This window comes from Athene noctua, chromosome 5, assembly GCF_965140245.1.
Source record: "Athene noctua chromosome 5, bAthNoc1.hap1.1, whole genome shotgun sequence".
Lineage (NCBI taxonomy): Eukaryota > Metazoa > Chordata > Aves > Strigiformes > Strigidae > Athene > Athene noctua.
In genome coordinates this window covers 34,124,349-34,143,559 of record NC_134041.1, presented here as the reverse complement: position 1 = coordinate 34,143,559, position 19,211 = coordinate 34,124,349, and the positions used below count along the sequence as shown (strand labels likewise).

General features: G+C 39.3%; 1 long non-coding RNA gene across 1 annotated transcript in view; it reads left to right on the top strand.

Annotated features, from left to right (window-relative positions):
- The window catches only part of LOC141961415 (uncharacterized), a 28,357-nt gene extending 10,341 nt beyond the window's left edge, over window positions 1–18,016 (top strand). Inside the window, exons 4-6 of the long non-coding RNA XR_012633765.1 lie at window positions 12,621–12,786; window positions 13,808–13,967; window positions 17,715–18,016. This is a non-coding gene — a long non-coding RNA (uncharacterized LOC141961415). The remainder of the gene's footprint in view (window positions 1–12,620; window positions 12,787–13,807; window positions 13,968–17,714) is intronic.
- The last annotated feature ends 1,195 nt before the right edge of the window (window positions 18,017–19,211 follow it).

The window sequence follows — 19,211 nt, the reverse complement described above, 5'->3', positions numbered from 1 at the left end:
TACCAGTGAGCAAGCCAGACTGTAGATCAGTTTTGTGCTATTCTGAACATGCCCGTTACTAGCAGTGAAGCACTACTTGGCAAACGCAGACCCTATCCATTGTATCGGGATGACATTACTAAAGGTGTATTTTGAACTTTTTTAATAGGCAAAGATCTAGCTGATGTCAAACATAATTTCTCCTCAGTACAAACCAAGTAAGAACTTCAAAACTGGTCAAGGTTGAACATTGTAACACAAAAGTTTGAGTGGAAGCCAACTGTTTTGTTCTCCAGAGATCAGTTGGAAACACACCAATAAACAGGATGGAAGATACTCTTTTCAAGGGAATATTATAAACAGCAAATTAATTGTGCAATATGTTACTGTGCTCAGGGAGATGAACTGGATTGGAAATCAGAACCTAGATCAGATAACTAATAATTATGCAGTTATATTAAAAAAACACCAAAGGAATATTAAATTCTTTCTCTCTGGGTTATAAGCTGAATACTGATAGGATCCATAAAGGAACTTTTCCTATAAGAAGTTACTCCATACTTGTCCACAACTGAACTGTCAGGAGCACTACACATGCAATTTGTCAATTCTGATATAGTCATAGCTGCCTTCCGCATTACAGGGATTTTGCAGCATCCTCAAAGAATGAGCTAAAACATACAGTCTTCCAACCACAAATATTTTCTTCCCTGAAACTGCCTTGCTAGAGAGGACTATTCACACTGCAAGGCAGTTCTTTAGTAATACTGCCAGTAGGAATACCAGAAAGTGTCAAATACAATAAGGGAGTTTATAAAGTGGTCACCAGTGCACTGAGGACTGGAATAAACCACCCAATGCATTTCCCACCCAGGAGCAGACAGCATCAGGTGGCAGTATGTTTCAGTCATTACAGATTTATCCTGGATTAAACCCATAAGAAGTGGGTTGCAAGAAGTGAAATGACTCTGTATCTTCCTCTTCCCCCAAATATGTGTCAATTATTCTTTATGGCTTGTTTCCTTAACCTTTCCTTAGCAAAGCAAAAAGAAAGCAAAGGAGTCATAGGCTTATTATCTTTCTTTTTTTAGAAAAAGGGAAAAAATAGGGAATTTACTGCAAACCATGACCAGACGTGCATTTATCACCCTAATGTGGCGTGATGTGTCAGCTGATAATTTGGCGCACACTTAAGAGAAAGAATTCTGCTTATTTTTTGTTCCACTAGCTAGTCCAAAACCAAGTGCAAAGTTTCACAATCCCTCCAACTTTATTGGAGAAGCAATAGTCAGAATCAAGATTCACAGAAGAGGGAAGGAAAAAAAAAATGTCCCAGACCTCTTTTCTGGAGAAGTGCTTATATGTTAAAAAAGCAAGAGTTCGGCAGAGAAAAACACTGCTCTTTTGCGTTCCCAGGCAGGTTTCTTGCTGTTCCAAGCAGACTCCAGACTTCATGTATTTCTTTCCCTCCTTCCATCCCTCCCTCCTTCCCCCAACCCTTGATGATAGTATTTGGCAGGAACTTTTCATTAAAAAAAAGATCCAGACTGCCTTTGTGCTACCCCAGTAAACCTCTCTAGGGAAATTATGTTCTTTGCTCAGCAATTCCTGTTCAGCAGAGAGTGCCAACATGAGGAAAACAGCTGGAGTGACTTCCTATTCTCCATTCAGGCCTGGCAGCCTAGGAACAAATCCTTACAAAAAGAAACAGAGGCTGAAACCAACAAAGGATCATTGACAAAGAAATGCATGATGACTTTTGTAAGATGTTATTTTCAGTTCATTTTTTAAAATGAATACATTCAGCCTTTCACAATAACATTGAGCTCATGAACAACCTGATCCAACCACCACCAAAGCTGTGGAAAAGCTTCATATCAAGTGGCAACCAGAACAACAACTTGTTGAAATGAAGAACGTGGATCTGTTGTAAAGACTATGCAGGACAGACCTGGGCAATGGGCTTGAGCATCCTTTGCTACAACAAGCTGAACCTGGGACACAGCCTCCAGCAGTAAGAAAGAGCAACAACAACGCAAAGCAACAGGTACACACTCTATATCATCACCCAATGAATGCGCTGAGGCTCAAGTATACATTTTCTAGGCCAGGCATGTGTCCCAATACAAGTGATACAGGCAGCAATCTTGCCATACATCAAGATTTTTTCTAATTTTGCATTTTCCTTGAAGAACCTTCTGTTTAGTCCCTGAAAAGTCTTGCCTTTCATTTACGTACAAATAATTTTGTATATTCCAACACCTCAATATAGTTCCCCCAATACCTTCTTTAACACCTAAAAAATTAAGATAATGCAAACATTATTACTTTTTAAGTCTTGTAGTTGTGTCATCCTCATACTGGGAAGGGAGGAGCTTGCCAGATGGAATTGACAATTATGTGGCTGTAATCCCAACAGCTATCATTCAAACACATAAGGATATCGTCCAGTTTAATCCAAACACCAAGAGATTTACTTTAAAACCCTTTCCAGACAACTATGCAGCTATCATCCCATCTCCCCAGGGTTCAAGATTATTTTGATGGACATTCTTTTTTCCCTGAGAAACACAATGTCTAGTTTCATGTCTAGAGAAAACCAGCATTTAATCCAAGGATTACAGCCATGAAGTCCTGCTATTCTAAATCAGTCTGCTCCTTGATCTTTAATTTGAAAATCCATATATTACTTGCTAACTTCCTTACATTTGAATCTCAAAATGCAAAGCATCTGAGATCATAGCAGAGTTCTGGAAGAGACCCAACAGTTAAATCTCCAGGGAAGTCAGGCAAGGCTGATAATTGGGTTCAGACAAGGATATATGTTTTTTACTACACTAATACTGGATAACACTCCCACCTTTCATTTTTCCCTTTCTTTTCAGCTTTGCTCCTTTCTTCCTTTTAAGGAAAGGTGACTTTTTTATTGCATCTCGTCACTAATTACATCCAGATAATACTAACTAACAAACTCTTTACTGACTGCAGTGCTTTAGTGAGGGGGGAAGGAAGAGAGAAGAGAGCAGTGTTGCACCTCTAAGGTGACAGGCTTTACAATTTGAAGGTCTGTCCTGAGGTTGTGTCATTGCAACATTCACACCACTTGCATCTGAATGACAGGATGGGTCCTCTTCCTTCTCTTCCCACCCCCTTTTCTTAAATTACCATGGATTTCTTTCACTGTAACCTTGTTGCCAGCTCTCAGCCTACTCAGTGGACAAATGACAAATTCCTCTGGTTCAGTCTGCAGTTGAGGGTTGAGGAAAGCAGTTCCTCTGACAGTATTTAGAAGAGGAGTATGGAAACAAATAGTCCAAAGTAGTATTTGACTTATTATACAGATACTGATTAACATAGAACTATATTAAAACAAATTGCCCTGCATGTAACATACAGGGCATATAACTTGCCTGTTCCTACATGTTTAATCAAAAGACTTAAGAAAAAAAGTCACAAGTCTTTTGATCACACATCAGACATCACACATCAGATTCAAGTTATTATTAGTTTCAGGATCAGAATACAGTGCTAGCCGTCTCCTGTAAACAGTCATATGGCAACAAACCTTTTACCTGTGCTAACCTGTCCTCCATAATATTCGTTGGTCTCCTACGCTTATACAAGAACAGAGTACAACACCCAGATCAAATGCAGATATTAAACAGGTATGCTAAAAAAGAGAATCCACAGCAAAACTTAGTCTCCGTGGGAGACAGATACCAGGGAGACTATGGAGTCCCTCTTCGGGACTTTATTATGCTTATTGTGCTTGTTTCTTATCGAGGTCACTGTTTTACCTTTTCCTGCTCAATTAGTTGAGGAGTTGTTTTACAGCCTCCTTTGTTCTAGGTATTCAGGCCAGCAACAATACAGCGCAGAGTAGGGTAAATGGTATCTTAAACAACATTTATCCAAGACCATAGAGGAATTTTTCCAGTTTACCCTGTTTTCACTTCAAAGAAATGTGCCATTAAAACCAAGAGCATCTAGAAAACTGTAGCTGAAGAAGGCTCCCAAGATAAGCAACTACTGACCTGTTCGGGCCTTCCCTGAGGTGCAGCAATCAGTGTGTTTGCCACATATAGTCTACCCAAATACCTGAAATTTATTGAACAAGGAATTGAGAGGATGTGACAACTGCAAAACGATTCTTCATTAGACCTGAAGCTAGAAAGGCATTGTGTATTTGTTGAAGAAACTCCTCTAATTCCAGAGGTTTATTAGGTAGTAGCAAGTCATAAAACTCCTAACCACAGCAGTCAGAACCTGGTGAGATATTGGGGAGGATCAGTCTTACTCTGAGGGCTCAGCTGGCTAACTCTTTAAACCAACACTGAATGAATTAGATCCATATACTCTTTCATTTTCAGCTTGATTTCCCAGGCAATCACATTGCCTGCCAGCCTCCCTCTTAAACCCATGGATTCAAGCCAGGTTGAACAGAAATTAAACTGCAGAACAGTTGATAGAAATCTACAGCTGGAAAGAAGGAAAAGCCCTTCTAGCATCTCATTGATAAAAACTGACCCAGTCTTGGGAAATACTTCATTCTGAGCATACATCTTTTTAGAATCCAAAATCAATCACAAAACACAAACTAGAGGAAAACCAGACTTCATTAATTCTGGCCTCCACGGTTGTGAAAACACATAGTAGGGCATATTTGACAGAGCTCAGAAAACCTTGTGTGTGGAGATTTGGAACAGATAGAGAGAAACTCAGAGACTTGGATTATCTTGAAGCCCCATAATGCAGACCTGAAACAAATCAATTTTGTGAGCAAAAGAATGAATGAAGCCTAGCTTCCAACTGATCTGTGACTTAAGTCCTTTCATCCCTTCCTCCACATAACCCATCCCCCTTACAAACACCCTAATCCTACCCTCACTCCCACATAGCCCAGGCAAAGAGCAATTTATGTGTTAGCTGGTCCCCACCACCGCTGACTGTCCAACCAGCATGTCCATGCCAACTGGCCCAATAGAGGAAAGCAGAGGAGAAAACTTTTGGAGCACCAGTTGGAAGTCTTTCTCACAGTGGGCTTGTGAAAGAAGTTTCCTTCTCTATCCAAGTGCTGATTTTTATGACACTTGCACTACTACCTGGTAAAGCTCTACTGCTTTGCTAAGTCGATATGCACAAAGCGATCCAAGATTCAGTTGAATTACAGGTTAAAAGAAGGCATACTCACATAAACCTCACTTGCTTAGGCCAGTAAATAAAATTGCTTTGAGATTAGAGAGAATCCTGTAAAATGAGACAAAACTTTGGAGCAAAGCAAAATTAGGAAACCTTTAAGAGATGGTTTGATTCTACAATCATAGGCAAAAAAAAAAAAAAAAAAAAAGGAGCATCGTAGGTGTGACAGGGACTTTATACAATATCAGCTAAAACAGGTGAAGACAATATAAGATAGAGTTGATTATGGAAACAACCAAAAGTCAAAATGAAGACCTTCACAAAGCTTTTGCAGAACTGGAATTCAGGCTCCCCCAGGAGAAGAGAGCGGCAGACTCTGAGACTGGGTGACTCACAGCAGTTTACAGTGCCGTACAAACATTCAGTCTGTTGGTGATTTCCATTTATGCTACTGTAGTGAACTATAAAACATTTCTGGTAACTCAGAAGTGGATACGTATCCTGTTTGGTCATTTTCAGTTACAGGGACAGTAGTTTCAACAGAAGAGCCTGCAAAACAGCTAAGGGCAGTAGCTGCATCTGGCTTCCCATAATAATTTATTTGCCACCATAAATGGAAATTTTTACTTTTAACTTGATTTTTAGCACCAAGTCAGAGCATTACATATTTCTTGATTAACTTATATGAAGAAAGAATACTCATAAGAAAGATGGTGGTGGATGGAGACCCTGTAAGTTGTGCGATGACAAGAGAAGCATGGGAAAGGTGCTGCCTGAAAACAAGTTGGAAACTGAAGAGAAAAACCTCCTGGAAGTTTGAATCCTCTTGTATACAGAACTTTTACTTTGAATACATTTTTTATAAACAAGTGAATTGAGTTTAAAAAAAAATGTCTGGCTCTAATGATTTTTTCTTTCTAATGAGAAAAGTCTGTAAGAACCCAAAATACTGGCAAACTGCTTGGGTCCAAAGGGGACCAGTGCAAGAGGAAGGCAATACAATTGATTCCTAAGGACTGGGAGTCAGGGCTTTGGCACTGCTTCGCATAATTTTAGAAACTTGCATAATTTTAATAAGAGTTTCCTCAGTTTACCTATGTTTAAGAGATGGATAACACATAGAACTGCTCCAGAATTTGTCAGATGTTGTTTTTTTAATCAGAAAATGGGTCATCTATTGAGTCAGTGTGGGTTTTTAGAAATACCTTGGGTTTGAAACATCTTTCATCCAAACTGACACTTCCCAAAAGGATTATCCCTAAACTCCTACCATCTTTGTCCCCAGCCAGAGGCTCACTAGTGCTCATGATTCTGGAAACTAAATTCCTGAAATAAAAGTGTTAATGAAACGTAAATGTGAATGGCATTTAAAAAAAAAAAAATTTTTTTTTAAAAGCCTGTAGGATCTAGGGGACTTCTCATTTATATGAAACGTGAGAACTAGTTTGGACCTAAATCAAGCTTTGAAATAAAACTAAGACTTTCTCATATTTTAGACACATCTTTCTTTCCTCACACAACAGTATGAAACTTCAGTTACTTCACAGCAGGTTATGGTCCTTTCTCTTCCAAACCAGACAAAATAAGCATGTCATCCCTGAGATACTTTTGCCTACAGGAAGATTTACCATTCAGCTGTGGCCATGTTCCCTACAAAGGAAGAAATCTCCTCAAGGGTTTCCCATTCATGTTCACCAAGAAAATATACTTGCTTCTTACTCATATTATGATAGAATCCATACAGCAAAACTAAGATCTATTCCTGTGTCAGACACTTTATAAATAAATACAACAGGACTCTTCCTGCCCCAAGGAGTTTAGTTCCACATCTGTAGAGCACTTTGAAGCCATCAGACTGCAGATACTACAGAGATAATAAATTATTTTTAAAATATTAAAAGCAATGAAACCAGCAGGCTTTCCTCCATGCAAAGAAACTATGCTTTGCTATCACAACACAAGCCATATGTTGAGTGGAAGTCCAAGAAGTCCAAGTTTTCCATGACTCAGTATGACACCTGGCCCAAACCAGAAAACAGCTACATTCTTCCTCTGCAGAGTTCTATTTATTTTCTGTTAATATTTTGAAAACAAGTTTTATCTTCCTGTATTTTTACTGTACTTTCATTGTTTAATGAGATAATTTTAATTGTATTATTTCTTAGTGGCAAAAGCACAGATGTTTAGAGTGCCCCTTCTCCTGCTAAACTGAGAGGGAGAAAGGGAGAAAAAATCTGTCACCCTAGAAGAGCAGAATGGAGCAAAAAATATTATCACCTGTACAGAAGTGTTACAAATTGTTGCCCATGGTAAAATAACGGCCTTCTGAAAAAACTTGGATTGGAGGATACAAGAGGCAAACACAACTTCTTTTTTAAATGCATCTAACCCATATTCAGGGCGATAGTAGAAACTCTGGTCGTGGAAAGTGAAACAATGAGTTACAGTACTACAGAGCAAAAAACTCCCTGTGTCCTGTGCATGGCAAAGGATACAACACACCGTGCAGGCTGACCAACTCAGAGGCAGCAAATTTTTTCATCTGTTGCATTCCAGATTGGTATCGGAATGGAGACATAGCATTTTGTAAATTTAGTTATCAAGCACTTGTACATAAAAGAGAGAGATAGAAGAGGTCAATTAGGCAGCAGCCACAGCTGTCCAACTTTAACCCTTAACCCATATATATATATATATATATATATACACACACACACACACACACACATATAAAAATATGTAACAAAGCACCAACCCCCTACAAACACACACCAGCTATTCTGCATTGTGTATCTTGGCAAGTGCTATTAAAAATTATCCAAGGTATTCTTAAGATCTGATGAGAAATCCAGACACAGAACTGCTAAAGCATTTGAAAACCTAAAGAAAAAGAAAATTGCCGTTCATTAAGCATTTCCTATATCACAGTAAGATTTTTTTTCTCCCACTCTGGGATGTAAAAGCCTGAGCTCTTTGTAAAAGGCATGTCTATACCAGATGTACCTTTTTCTCAATCAAATCTGTTGCAATTTCTCTTTTAGAAAGATATGGTTTTACACTACAACCTTCATACTGGAGTGCATCAAAAGGTTGTACAGAACAATGAATTACCTCCAGTTATGATCTGACTTTGTAGGCAAACCATATGAGCACAAATAACCCACTGCTAACTCCAGCACAGTTTGGGTCATTATAACATGTTTTTTATAATGTTCAGGACTTTTGTTACATCCTTTATCAGGTCTCTTCACTCTTCACAGATTTTTACTGAATCAAACATCCCACAATTCTCTAAGAAGAAAGGGTGAAATGTTATGAGGATGAATATTACAGAGCAGGAACTGAACCACTGGCAGTTGAAATACTGGGAGGGACTGTCTCTGTGCAAGAGCCAGGAATAAATCCTAGAAATACTGACTTGTGGTTCCTTGCTCTAGCCGGGAGGTTCAGTCAGCACTCCTCTCCCCATAAGATCTTCACAGCACTACCTGAACAGCAATTAGGAGCCAACAGGTGAAGAAATGTTGATTTAAAATTTTCTTATTCAGGCTACCATTCCATGTACATTGTGCAGTGCAGTGTCAGAGGGAGGTCTAAGCCCAAATGCGAAGTTGGGACCTGAATTCATGTCTGCTAAGGCCAGGGTCCTCCGCCCTGCGAGTTTTTATCCACTTCGTTAAGGTGTCAGCCAGACACAATGAGGTAGGCAGGAAAGATCAGAGCCTCCTCTTCTGCACAGCTTCTGCCAGCCACAAATCTTGAAAGCAGAGTGGGGTATAATCAGGAGAACACTTTGGTGCTATTTAGAAAGGAAAAAGCACACAGCTCCTCCCCTTGGCTAGTGTTTCAAGAAAAGAATTGCCTGTCCTTGAGGTAGACTGCCAAAAAAACATGTTGTTTGAGATTGTGGTGACTGGACTAGGAAATGAGCAGCCCATGTCTCCCAGCTCACCCAACACTGCCATGAGATCCAGCCCTCCTGCTTGCCCTGTGAGAGGGGTAATGTGTTTACACCACATTGACTGCCTTTTCACCACACATTCAGCAATCAGACACATACACAGCTGTTGTATAGGACAGAGGGATTCCTCTGTATCATCTTTCAGGGCATTGTAAACATGCTGTCAGGAGTCAGCAGAGCAATATCTGGAAAGAATTAGCCTGTTATTTTGTGCATAAGCAGCAACAGAAAATTAAAAACCCTGAACACCCAAATATAATAAACTGTGTAATGTAAAGCAATATGTTCATTAAAAGCAAACACACACAAGATAGATATACAGGGAAAAAATATGTCTTGTTTTCACCTGGACAGTTTGACTCCATCCAAAGGCAAAGCTGCAAGGAGCAGGACCAGTAAGCTTCACACAGAAATGCAACATTGATATGAATAAGAATCGCATCTACAGTACATTGGTTAGAACAACCACCAAATGGGCTGTTGGGCCCTCAGCTGCTGGGCAGGTCCTGCCCATTGATGGTGCGGTGTCATTCAGTGAGTTACAGGAGAGTCTGGGATTCTCCAAGGTGTTTGAAACTGGTCTTTTTTTTCAGATGTGATGCTGATCTAGTCAGAGTTTTTTGATCTGCTTCTATAAGGGCTAACTCTAGTGGGATGTGAGAAGGCTACATCTGGCTCATGCTACACCACATCTGGCCTGTAATGGGAACAGCTGGCACACGCAAACATTGGGGCCCTGGAAGAAACTGCTGTTCTGAGGAAAGTTAGTCTTGCTGCTGACACAAAGCTGGAAAAATCTGGATTCTCTTCCTGGCTCAGTCAGTAACTCACCTGTACCTCAGTTTCTTGCTCTATACACTGAACATAAGGGGTGCTGGTTCTCCGTTACAATAAATACTAATGGTACAGTGACTTCATAAACTTAGCTAGCTCAGGGAAATGCACAGTCTGTTTCACTGGTATTTATAAACGTGTTTTAGAAATCCTGAAACAAGGGTCATATAGCAGAACAGGGCATCAATTCTTTGAAAAAATCTTTAGTCACGTTCAGAATAAAGAAAAAATAACAAGACCTTGCTTGTAAGTTTATCCATCTAAAAGACCAGCGAGTGTTAAACCTCCTAGAGTGCCTGAAATTCCGGACACAAATATCAAAACAGAGACTCTGAGGTATTTTCAACATAACCAGGAGAAGGAAGGACCAGACTACAGACCCATGAGGTTTAATTCGAATAGATAACTTCATGGCTTATCTGATCTACATCTGCAATCTAAACCTTTTGAGGTTCCACCACCACTACTAAACATGACACCAAGCTGAGAACACAGGAAACCTCAACCGATTTAATCAAGAAATCACGTAGGCAACAAAATGATGTCATGTAATTCTTGAAGTTTAACACCGGCAAAGGGGAGAAGGGAGCAGAGAAGGAAAAGGAAGTCTGCTATCCCATAAATGCAAGGTACTCCACAGCCAGAGATATTCTCATGTTTTCCTGTTTGTTTTCATCCAGTTTCCTGTTCTCTTTTCCCCCTCCTCACCAACTTATCAACAGTGCAGCTAACACAAAATATCATGAAACTCAAACTTCCCATTGTCTTAATAGCATTAATTATACCAGGAAACGCCTCATTCTCTCCTAAATTATTCTGATAAAAACCATAATGCACATATCTAGAAAACTGATATTCTTTCATCCTGCAATTTTTACTGGACCTTGAGATGACTAACAGAATTTAGGTAGCTTACATGAGTTTTAACCAGACCAAATAAGAGACTTCAATGTTGGACACAGAAATAGCTTCCCCTATTCAATCAGCAAGCGTGTAGTGCTGTCCTACACATATCAACGGAGTCTGAGAGAATTCCCATCATCCATATTTTATCCAGCCATGACATAAAAGAAAAAAGCTGGCTCTTTTCTCATAAAAAGGAAAATAGCAACACCCTGAAATCACATGTCTTCTAGGCAGCTTCCCAAGCACACTTTGTTTTCATTGACTAAAATAATGCCTAACAATAGAAATTGAAAGCAGATGTTCTTTCACTATAAAAAGTCTTATTCTATTAGAGACCAGCAGATCTTAAATTGTGTTATTTAGATAACACTCATCTCTGCATAGTGAAAGAACATAGGTCATCTAAATAGAGAAATATTAGTGACCCTTTCCCCACTCTTCTGTTGTTTTGATGACTAGATTACAGTTGGAACTGGCCCAAAACACTTTGAGCTCCACCAAACCATTTGGAAATGTGCACCTCATAGTCCTATGTATTGGTTCTCTGATGACCATTCTTGTAAATAACCCCAAAAGTCACAAGGGCTTTAGAGACTGCTTGGGGTGTCCAGGCTCAAAGCCCACAGTTAAACATCCCCCGGCATCTCTAAGTATTCCAAAGAACACCATATTCTGGCCTCCTCTTTCGTCTTGTTGACATACAGCCAGCACTCATCAGTCCGTTTGATCTGAATCACCAGGCAGCTAGTTTGGAAGGAGGAGTTGATAGGTGTAATCATCCTTTATTGCACTGGCTGATTTTGATTTGCCTGGTTTATACCAGTAACAGCGTGGAGTCACAACTCAAATGGGGTTTATGCCAGTACAACTCCATTTATTTCAGAAGGGCCCTAAATTAGAAAAGTGGAAGTGAGATCAGAATTGGACTGAATATTGGTGCAACATTCTACATGTACACAGCTCATAGTTCATAGAAAAATTAAAGCTAACATTTTTGCCTGTCTCATGACACTGATGTAAGTAGTTGGTAAAGCTGTCTCTGGCCCTGTGCTTCTGGAAACCATCCTGGCTCTACTGATCTTCACTGAAGCAAATCTGTATACACATTCATCATTTGACCCTAACTCTCAAATTATTTTCTGAACTGACATTATCTAGGAATGAAGAATGGCTCTTTGGGTCCCAAGAATCATCTTAACTTTAAATGGAAAGAATATGAAGCAACATAGTAGTCGTAGTCATTCAGTAGCTGTTTCTAGTAATGTTTTTGTTTCTTCTTTCTACTTGCTTCATCTGTGAATTGCAGACAGCTTTGTAGACCTGCTTCATTTTTTACTCCTCTAAAAACTGATAGTTAAATAAAACAAAACTCAGAAGTATCATTTTATCTTTAAAATAGATAGATAGATAGATAGATAGATAGATAGATAGATAGTCCCTTCTCTTTCCGTCTCTGCATCTCTGAACTTACATTTTGGTCTTTTATGTTTTCTATCTATAAACAGAGGCTCTTGGCAAGTTCACTTGCTTTTTCATAGGTCAAGAGGAAATCTGTCCAACTGTTTGACAAACAGTATACTGATAACATTTTATAAAGTAATATGGAAGAATTTCTCAACCTAGAATCTGTAGTGTGACCCCACTCAACAGAATGGGATTTTTTAAAAAATAATCAAAAAGCAAAAAAAATCCTGGATTACTTCACCTATAACTTTTCCTTATACTTTTTGCTGTCCTAAAATTTAAACTGGTCACCCTGCCTATGACATTTAGGTATGCCTTATTTGTCATTTCCTTACAGATTACTTGCTGCTATGGGACAAACCTGCATTTCAGCACAAGAGATTGATTGCAGTATCTCTCTCATGCTTTGAATATGACTAATGAGGAGGCTGCCGAATTTTAATGTCAAATGGGAGCAATAATCAATCTAAGAGCCATCAGGACAACTCACGGTTCAGGAAGAGGTGAGTAGGAGGAGCATAGGAAAACCACTGAAATGAAGAGACAGGTGTCAGGAGGAGGATGAATGTGATTCACTGATTTACCCAAAAGGATGTGATGGGGTGTATCTCAAGGTTACACAAAGACCATGAAATATGAAGGGAGACTTTTTTTTTTTTTTTAAATAACGTTCTTGCCTTCCTTCAAGATTGATTGGAAACAATCTGACAGATGGAGGTTTTGATCAGATAACAATGAAATGTGTTTTTTTCATTTTTATGATCTAGTTAGTTACACTTTTAAAGCCTGTGAATCAAAACAGAGCCAGATTTTTCCCATATGCAAGCACAGGAAAAACCTACTGTAACATAAAAAACTATATACAAAAACTGACAAACCACTAACGAAACTTTCAGCAATTCATCCTTACATAATGACTGGGAAAAAACAAACAAGCAAACAACCTCCCCAAAACCAAGCAAACTAACACCATTACCCATCTCTGTCCAGTGAAATTCCCACTCTTTGCATTTGCTGCATGGACAGAAATTGGGATACTGATAGCTAACATGTAGGGTTTCCACTCTGCCTTTAATGCCAATAGCACATATTATTCAGTAGTCTCCAGTTAAAGATCTGTGCAAAACTTCATGAAAACCCTTATATTAAATTCAGTTGCTGCAATTTCAGTTTCTATGTCCTAGGAGAATGCATACATATAAGGACAGTACTTTTCTAGCACAAAAGAAAGACATATATATGTTCTGAGCTTCACAAACTGAACACAAAACAGCCTTTATGGAGATTGTTATACAGGAGAATAAAGCAAACCTCCCTCATTTACTGTATGCACATGGTTCCCTGAAACCTGAGCACGTGAATGGTTCTGATCATTCACCCGTGTCAGTGTGTGTGAACCAAACCTTACCCACGAAAGGATGAGGAAAACCCAAAGAAATCTATCAATATTACTTGCCTACAAATAGAGCCAACAGCGTAAAAGTGAGATGGCAAATATAAATATGAACTTCCCCTTCCTTCCAGTGGGCTGGAAGAAATCATCAGCAAAACTGCTTGATCAAGTCCTGAAAAAGAGGATGAGAAAGGTTACCCTGCAGATCTGGAAAAAGGACTGTTGAGCACTGCTGCTAGATTCCAGGAAGAAACACAAAGAGTCATTTCTTGAAAAGAGGAGGAACAAAAGGTAAGTCAGCAGATGATGACAGCAGTATACTGTGGATCAGAATTGTTTGGAAAACAGCTTGGTTCTTTAGAGAACTAAAGGACTCCAGAAGCCTTGGAGAGGAGCATGACCTGTCCAGGAAGACAAAGTGATAAAAAAGAGGAATGACTAGAAAACCCAGAGCAGCAGGTGGCACAGGATAGGTGTGTAATACCAAGTTTTACACTGCAGGGTGAAGCTGCTTCTAGATCCACACGCAAACCTCACTGATGTGGACATCATCCTTCCTCTCACCTATGTCTGCAAAACAAGCAGCAGGTGCAGTATCTTTGCTGTTATGAAATAAACTTTCCTCTTTCCAACAGAAAAAATGATACCAACAGTATCATGTTCACAAGCTAGACCTCCATCGAATCCAGTCAAAACTGCATTTTCTTTTAGAGAGAAAGCAAGGTAGTGAATTATGCTGGTGCTTTAGATGACCAGCTTCTTTGCACTACTGCAGATGAAACCAAGATGAAAGGGCAAAAAACTTTGTCAAACCAGAAAGAGACAAATACAAACATATACAAAGTACAGACAATCTCATTTTTGGATAGCAATGCTCATACTTAGCCCTTGAGAAAAGAACCCAGCAAACAAAACCAGATTACTGCTGAAGAACCTCAGTGCTTTTCACTTTTTCAAAGTTTGAGAGATTTGGTGTTGCAAGGCATGAGACCTTTCTTTCAGTAAAAGGGGCTTAACTTTCACACTAGCCTTCTGAAGTGCTGAAGGTTAGCAAAGATACCAGTGCAAATCTTGGATCCTAATTTGTTTGGGGTGTATACAAAGAAATATGGCGTTTGTGGCTGCCGTGTGACACATCTTTTTTCTAACCTCTATTTACATTTTTTTTATCCAAGTACATATTCATCCAAATTTATACCCATGACAGTAACAGCAAGTGCCACTCTGGCCTCTTTCATCCAGTGTTAACCATCACCCTCAGCAGCCAGTACCCTCCCTCATACAATAACTGAATCACCTTTGGCAGCTGTTACTGTTTCAGTCCCATACCCTGGAAAGATTTATACATCTGCTTAACTTTATCCATGTAGACAGTGCCAGTGACATTAGCAAGAGCCCTCACGTTTGTTAATTTAAGCGCTGTAGAAGCAGGGCATTGCCTAGAATTCTCACAAGAAAAAAAAATTTGAGTCTGAAATAAATATGATGATCATTTCTTTGTTATGTGTTATCTGGTTCTCATTTTTCATGACATCCTCTCAAGTGGCCTTAGGTCCAAATATGTTTCTCCAAGCCCAGAAAATCTTTCAAGGGTCATTTGAGATGTCTGCCTGTCTATGAGTGAAAGTTATCAAGAGGAATAACGTGATTCTTTGAAAAGAAAAGGCTTGAATATCAGTTATTGCCATTTGCCTCAATAGTTTTATAATCATGCTGTATAGTAATCTACATAGACTGTTTAAACTAAATGAATCAGAGGGTAAGTGGCTTACAGGGCAGTCTAGCATATTGCATATCTATTTTTGCTAATCTTGGCCTAATTCAACAGCAAAATTCTATTTAATGGCAACATCCAGGTCACTAGCACCTACCTAATAAAAACTGGTAATAAATCAACATCGTTAGTGCCATGGATTCTGGAGAGACCAAACACTGATGTACAAGGAGTACTGGAGATGTGAGTTGAGACTGTCTGGTCTTCCTGACCTGAGATGGTGTAATTTCTAGTTGCAACTTTTTTCCTGGGCCATTAATTCTACTGCCCTTTGTAGCTGCTACGACTAATAGCACATGAGCTAAAAGATCACCTGTGGTTTGTACACACATAGTAAGTGAATTTCTGGTATAAAGAACAACTCTGTAAATGAGTTCATCTGTGTAGTGCTATAGTACACAACAAACCAACACCACCTTCAACAAGAATCAGCAAAGTTTCCATTCTTTTAATATTTTTAGCTTTCTTAAGCATTTCAGGCAATTAATTCTGAGATCCTCTGACTCAACTGATATAAAATATGCCTTTCTCTCCACTTTTTTTGCTGCTTGTGTAGGGTTATTAGCGTAAAATTCTAAAGAAACAAAGCATATGCAACCTGATGTCTTTCTGTCCCATTCCTGCTCCATCCTGTGTGATTTCTGAACTCATCAACTCACTTGAGCTCATCAAACCCAGCAGAGAAATTAACAGAGGTCACCAACATGCTGGGTTCCTACTAACTTCTGGAAAATGAGCCAATAGAGATGGAAGAAAATGTTCCCACTAAGGAAAATTTGTCAGCATAGCTCGTTGGCTACCTGCCCAGCTAGCTGCCCATCAGCTGCTCAGGACCTTCATGGTTTGAAATACATTGCAGCCAGCCCCTTCATTATAACTGATGCCAAGAAAATCAACTAGCGCTAATTTTCAGGCAAAGAGGCAAATAAGACCCAAGCCCCTGTAGTACCTTACAGACTTCAGGAGGCCTGCTGCCCATCAAACATGGTTTCATATCAAGTCCTCTGAGATTACAGACAGTTTGGGTATAGCAGAATGCTCTGTGTGCCAGCAAGGGTTTAGTTTTCATGATCACCATTAGCCAATCTACACGACAATGTAATGGAAGTGGAAGGCAAGCTACTCTTCATTGTGCTGTTCATTGCCAGAGCATCATAAATTTATCAGTGGATGCAAGATTTAAAATTGAATAAATTTTGTGTTTTTAAACTCCACTCTGAATAGACAGAAAGGGAAAAATACTTGTTTTTAGATGTAAAGACAGAGAAAGGGAAACAAACAAAAAAATCCCAGCAGAACTCTGAACAAATCTCTGGAAGCGAGGTGGTGATTTAAATCACTTTGAGGCTGGACAAGACAGGTGAGGGAAAATTTGGTGGAACAGTTTTTTGAAGGTCTGACTTTCACACAGGCTGGAGCAGGAAACGTTCCAAACTCGGGACCTAAATCCTTGCTAATCTTTATGGCCCAGTGGCAGAATGCAAAACACCAGGGCTGTGCTCTGGAGCTGTGAGCCAGCACTCCTGCAGGGCTAGATATCCCAAACACTTGTAGTAAATGAACTTGAGGTTGTTGAGAGTGGAGGCAAGTGACGCCACAACAGCTCCGGTTTAAATTGCCCGTGTGGATGTATTTATTAGTAGTTGTGGATAGCATTCTGCTTCTTCCCTCACTCCCTTTACTTCTTATTTTTAAAATCTTAAAGAACAAGATCTTAAAAGCACAAGAACATCAAGTCTCTGGCTGTTTAAAGGATCATGTGACTCCTCTGTACTTTGAACTCAGATAAACTTCTTACTGAATGAAGTCATGTGTAAAACGCTTTCCAACAGAGATTATTGAACCAAGCTGAACTAAGAAATGCAACAGAATTTCAACACTCATATTTCAGCAGCAAAAAAGGGGAACCATTCTTGTACTGAGTGTAGCACTTTGGGGAGAAGCACCAGATCCCCTCACATAAACAGAACTACACTTGTACTAGACTATGGAAGTAGATCATGGTTTAGTTCAGGGAATAAAAAAATCATCATACTTCCATATAATCACATGTCAGAAAAAACAGCTTTTGCCTAATGAAGGCATCTTTGTAAATCACAGTATCCCGAGTATAAATTAGTAAAACCAGTGTCAGGTCCAAAATAGCCACATTAGGATGTATCAGAATTTCTGTGTGCTTTTTAGACTGAAGAGATAACCAGCTTTCAGCTAATGATTGGATTTAAAAAATTCGCAGCCCTGATCATTACACTTTTTTTCTCTAGGAGCAGAACATATGGCTTGTATCCTGTCTGACTTCCAACCTGAGTAATTACGTACTGACCACATAAGTTTCCCCTGCGGTTTTAACTGAATGAAGCATTCCTCTTCAGTTCCCCCTGTGAACATTTATACCTTGTTGTGGAGCACTATTAAACAGCTACTGCCCTTTGCCCCAAAGATGGCTGCATAAGTGAAACAAGGTCTTAATCTTATCATTATATCCCTGTCCCCTCCAAATACAGTTAGGAGGGATGGGGATATAATTTTAAATATAACTGGGGGGGACATGGATCCATTAACACGTGTTTTGAGTCCCTAATTGTATCCATTAGACATGATCTTCTATATCAGGATGATGCTTCCATGCAGTGAACTTGATAGATGCAGATGGTATTTTTCCTAACAACTTCAAGTGTTAAAAGACCTACCCTTGGGTTCATGCAGCATATTTAATATCAAGCATTTCTTCTGAAGATGCAGAACAGCCTATGGGCTCATGAAGGGCTGTGTGTTGAAAAAGGTTAATATTAGAGAAGATGTGGGCAGGCTTTCTGCTCGGAAACATGGGACAACCCGACAAAGCAAAAGAACAGTTTGGATATCTTGCTTTTTTACCAGGGCATTGACTATTTTGATTGGTGTGTTGCATTTAAAGGATGAAGAAAATGAAACAGAATGAGCTATACACCACAGTCCACACTGTGTCTCGAAGATCTCAAAGCACTTTATGACTGGTTAGTGCCAATAGGAGGTACTGGAGACAGGCATTAGGAGAGCCACCTTATAACAAATGACAGAACCAAACTAGGTACCCGATTAGGTAAAATTCTTTCTCCCTCCCAATCAGGATTGCAAACACTGAAATTAAGAGGAAAATTAGCAAAAGGGAGAAGTCATTTTGAGTACCTTCTTTTTTTACTTCCCAGCCTGAAACCATCTGAATTCCAAATTTCCAACTTATATAAACTATTAACTTCTGCTCAAATCTGCAGCATTTATCACCTCTGCAGATGCATCAGGATCACTATGACAAATGAGGCACCCTGAAAGTCAGAAGCCCCTTTAACAATTTCCCTCCAGGGATCTAAGTGATGCTATGCAGCAGAAATACCAGCAAGAGAGCCATTTAGACCAGTCTATATTTTAACCACTTGATCAGATTTATAAACTACTCTGAAGATGACAAATTCTACCAAGCTTTTCAGTATTACTAAATAAAATTGTGCCTGGGAATGAACTTTTTTCTGCAAGAGAGCTGAATGGTGAGTGGGCCTATTAGCTGCTTAATCCGCAGGCATCCATACATAGGTGCATGCATACATCAGTTTAAAGAGATTCTGTGTAACACATTCTGCACCATTTTTCTACTTTAGAAAAGATCATGCCAAAAAAAGGAAGAAAAACCGACTTTCTGCTTTCTCATAAACCAGAAATGGGTCCATTGAGAGAACATACTGAGTGGTCAGCTTTTTTCCATTTTGCTCGGCTTGCGCTTTTTG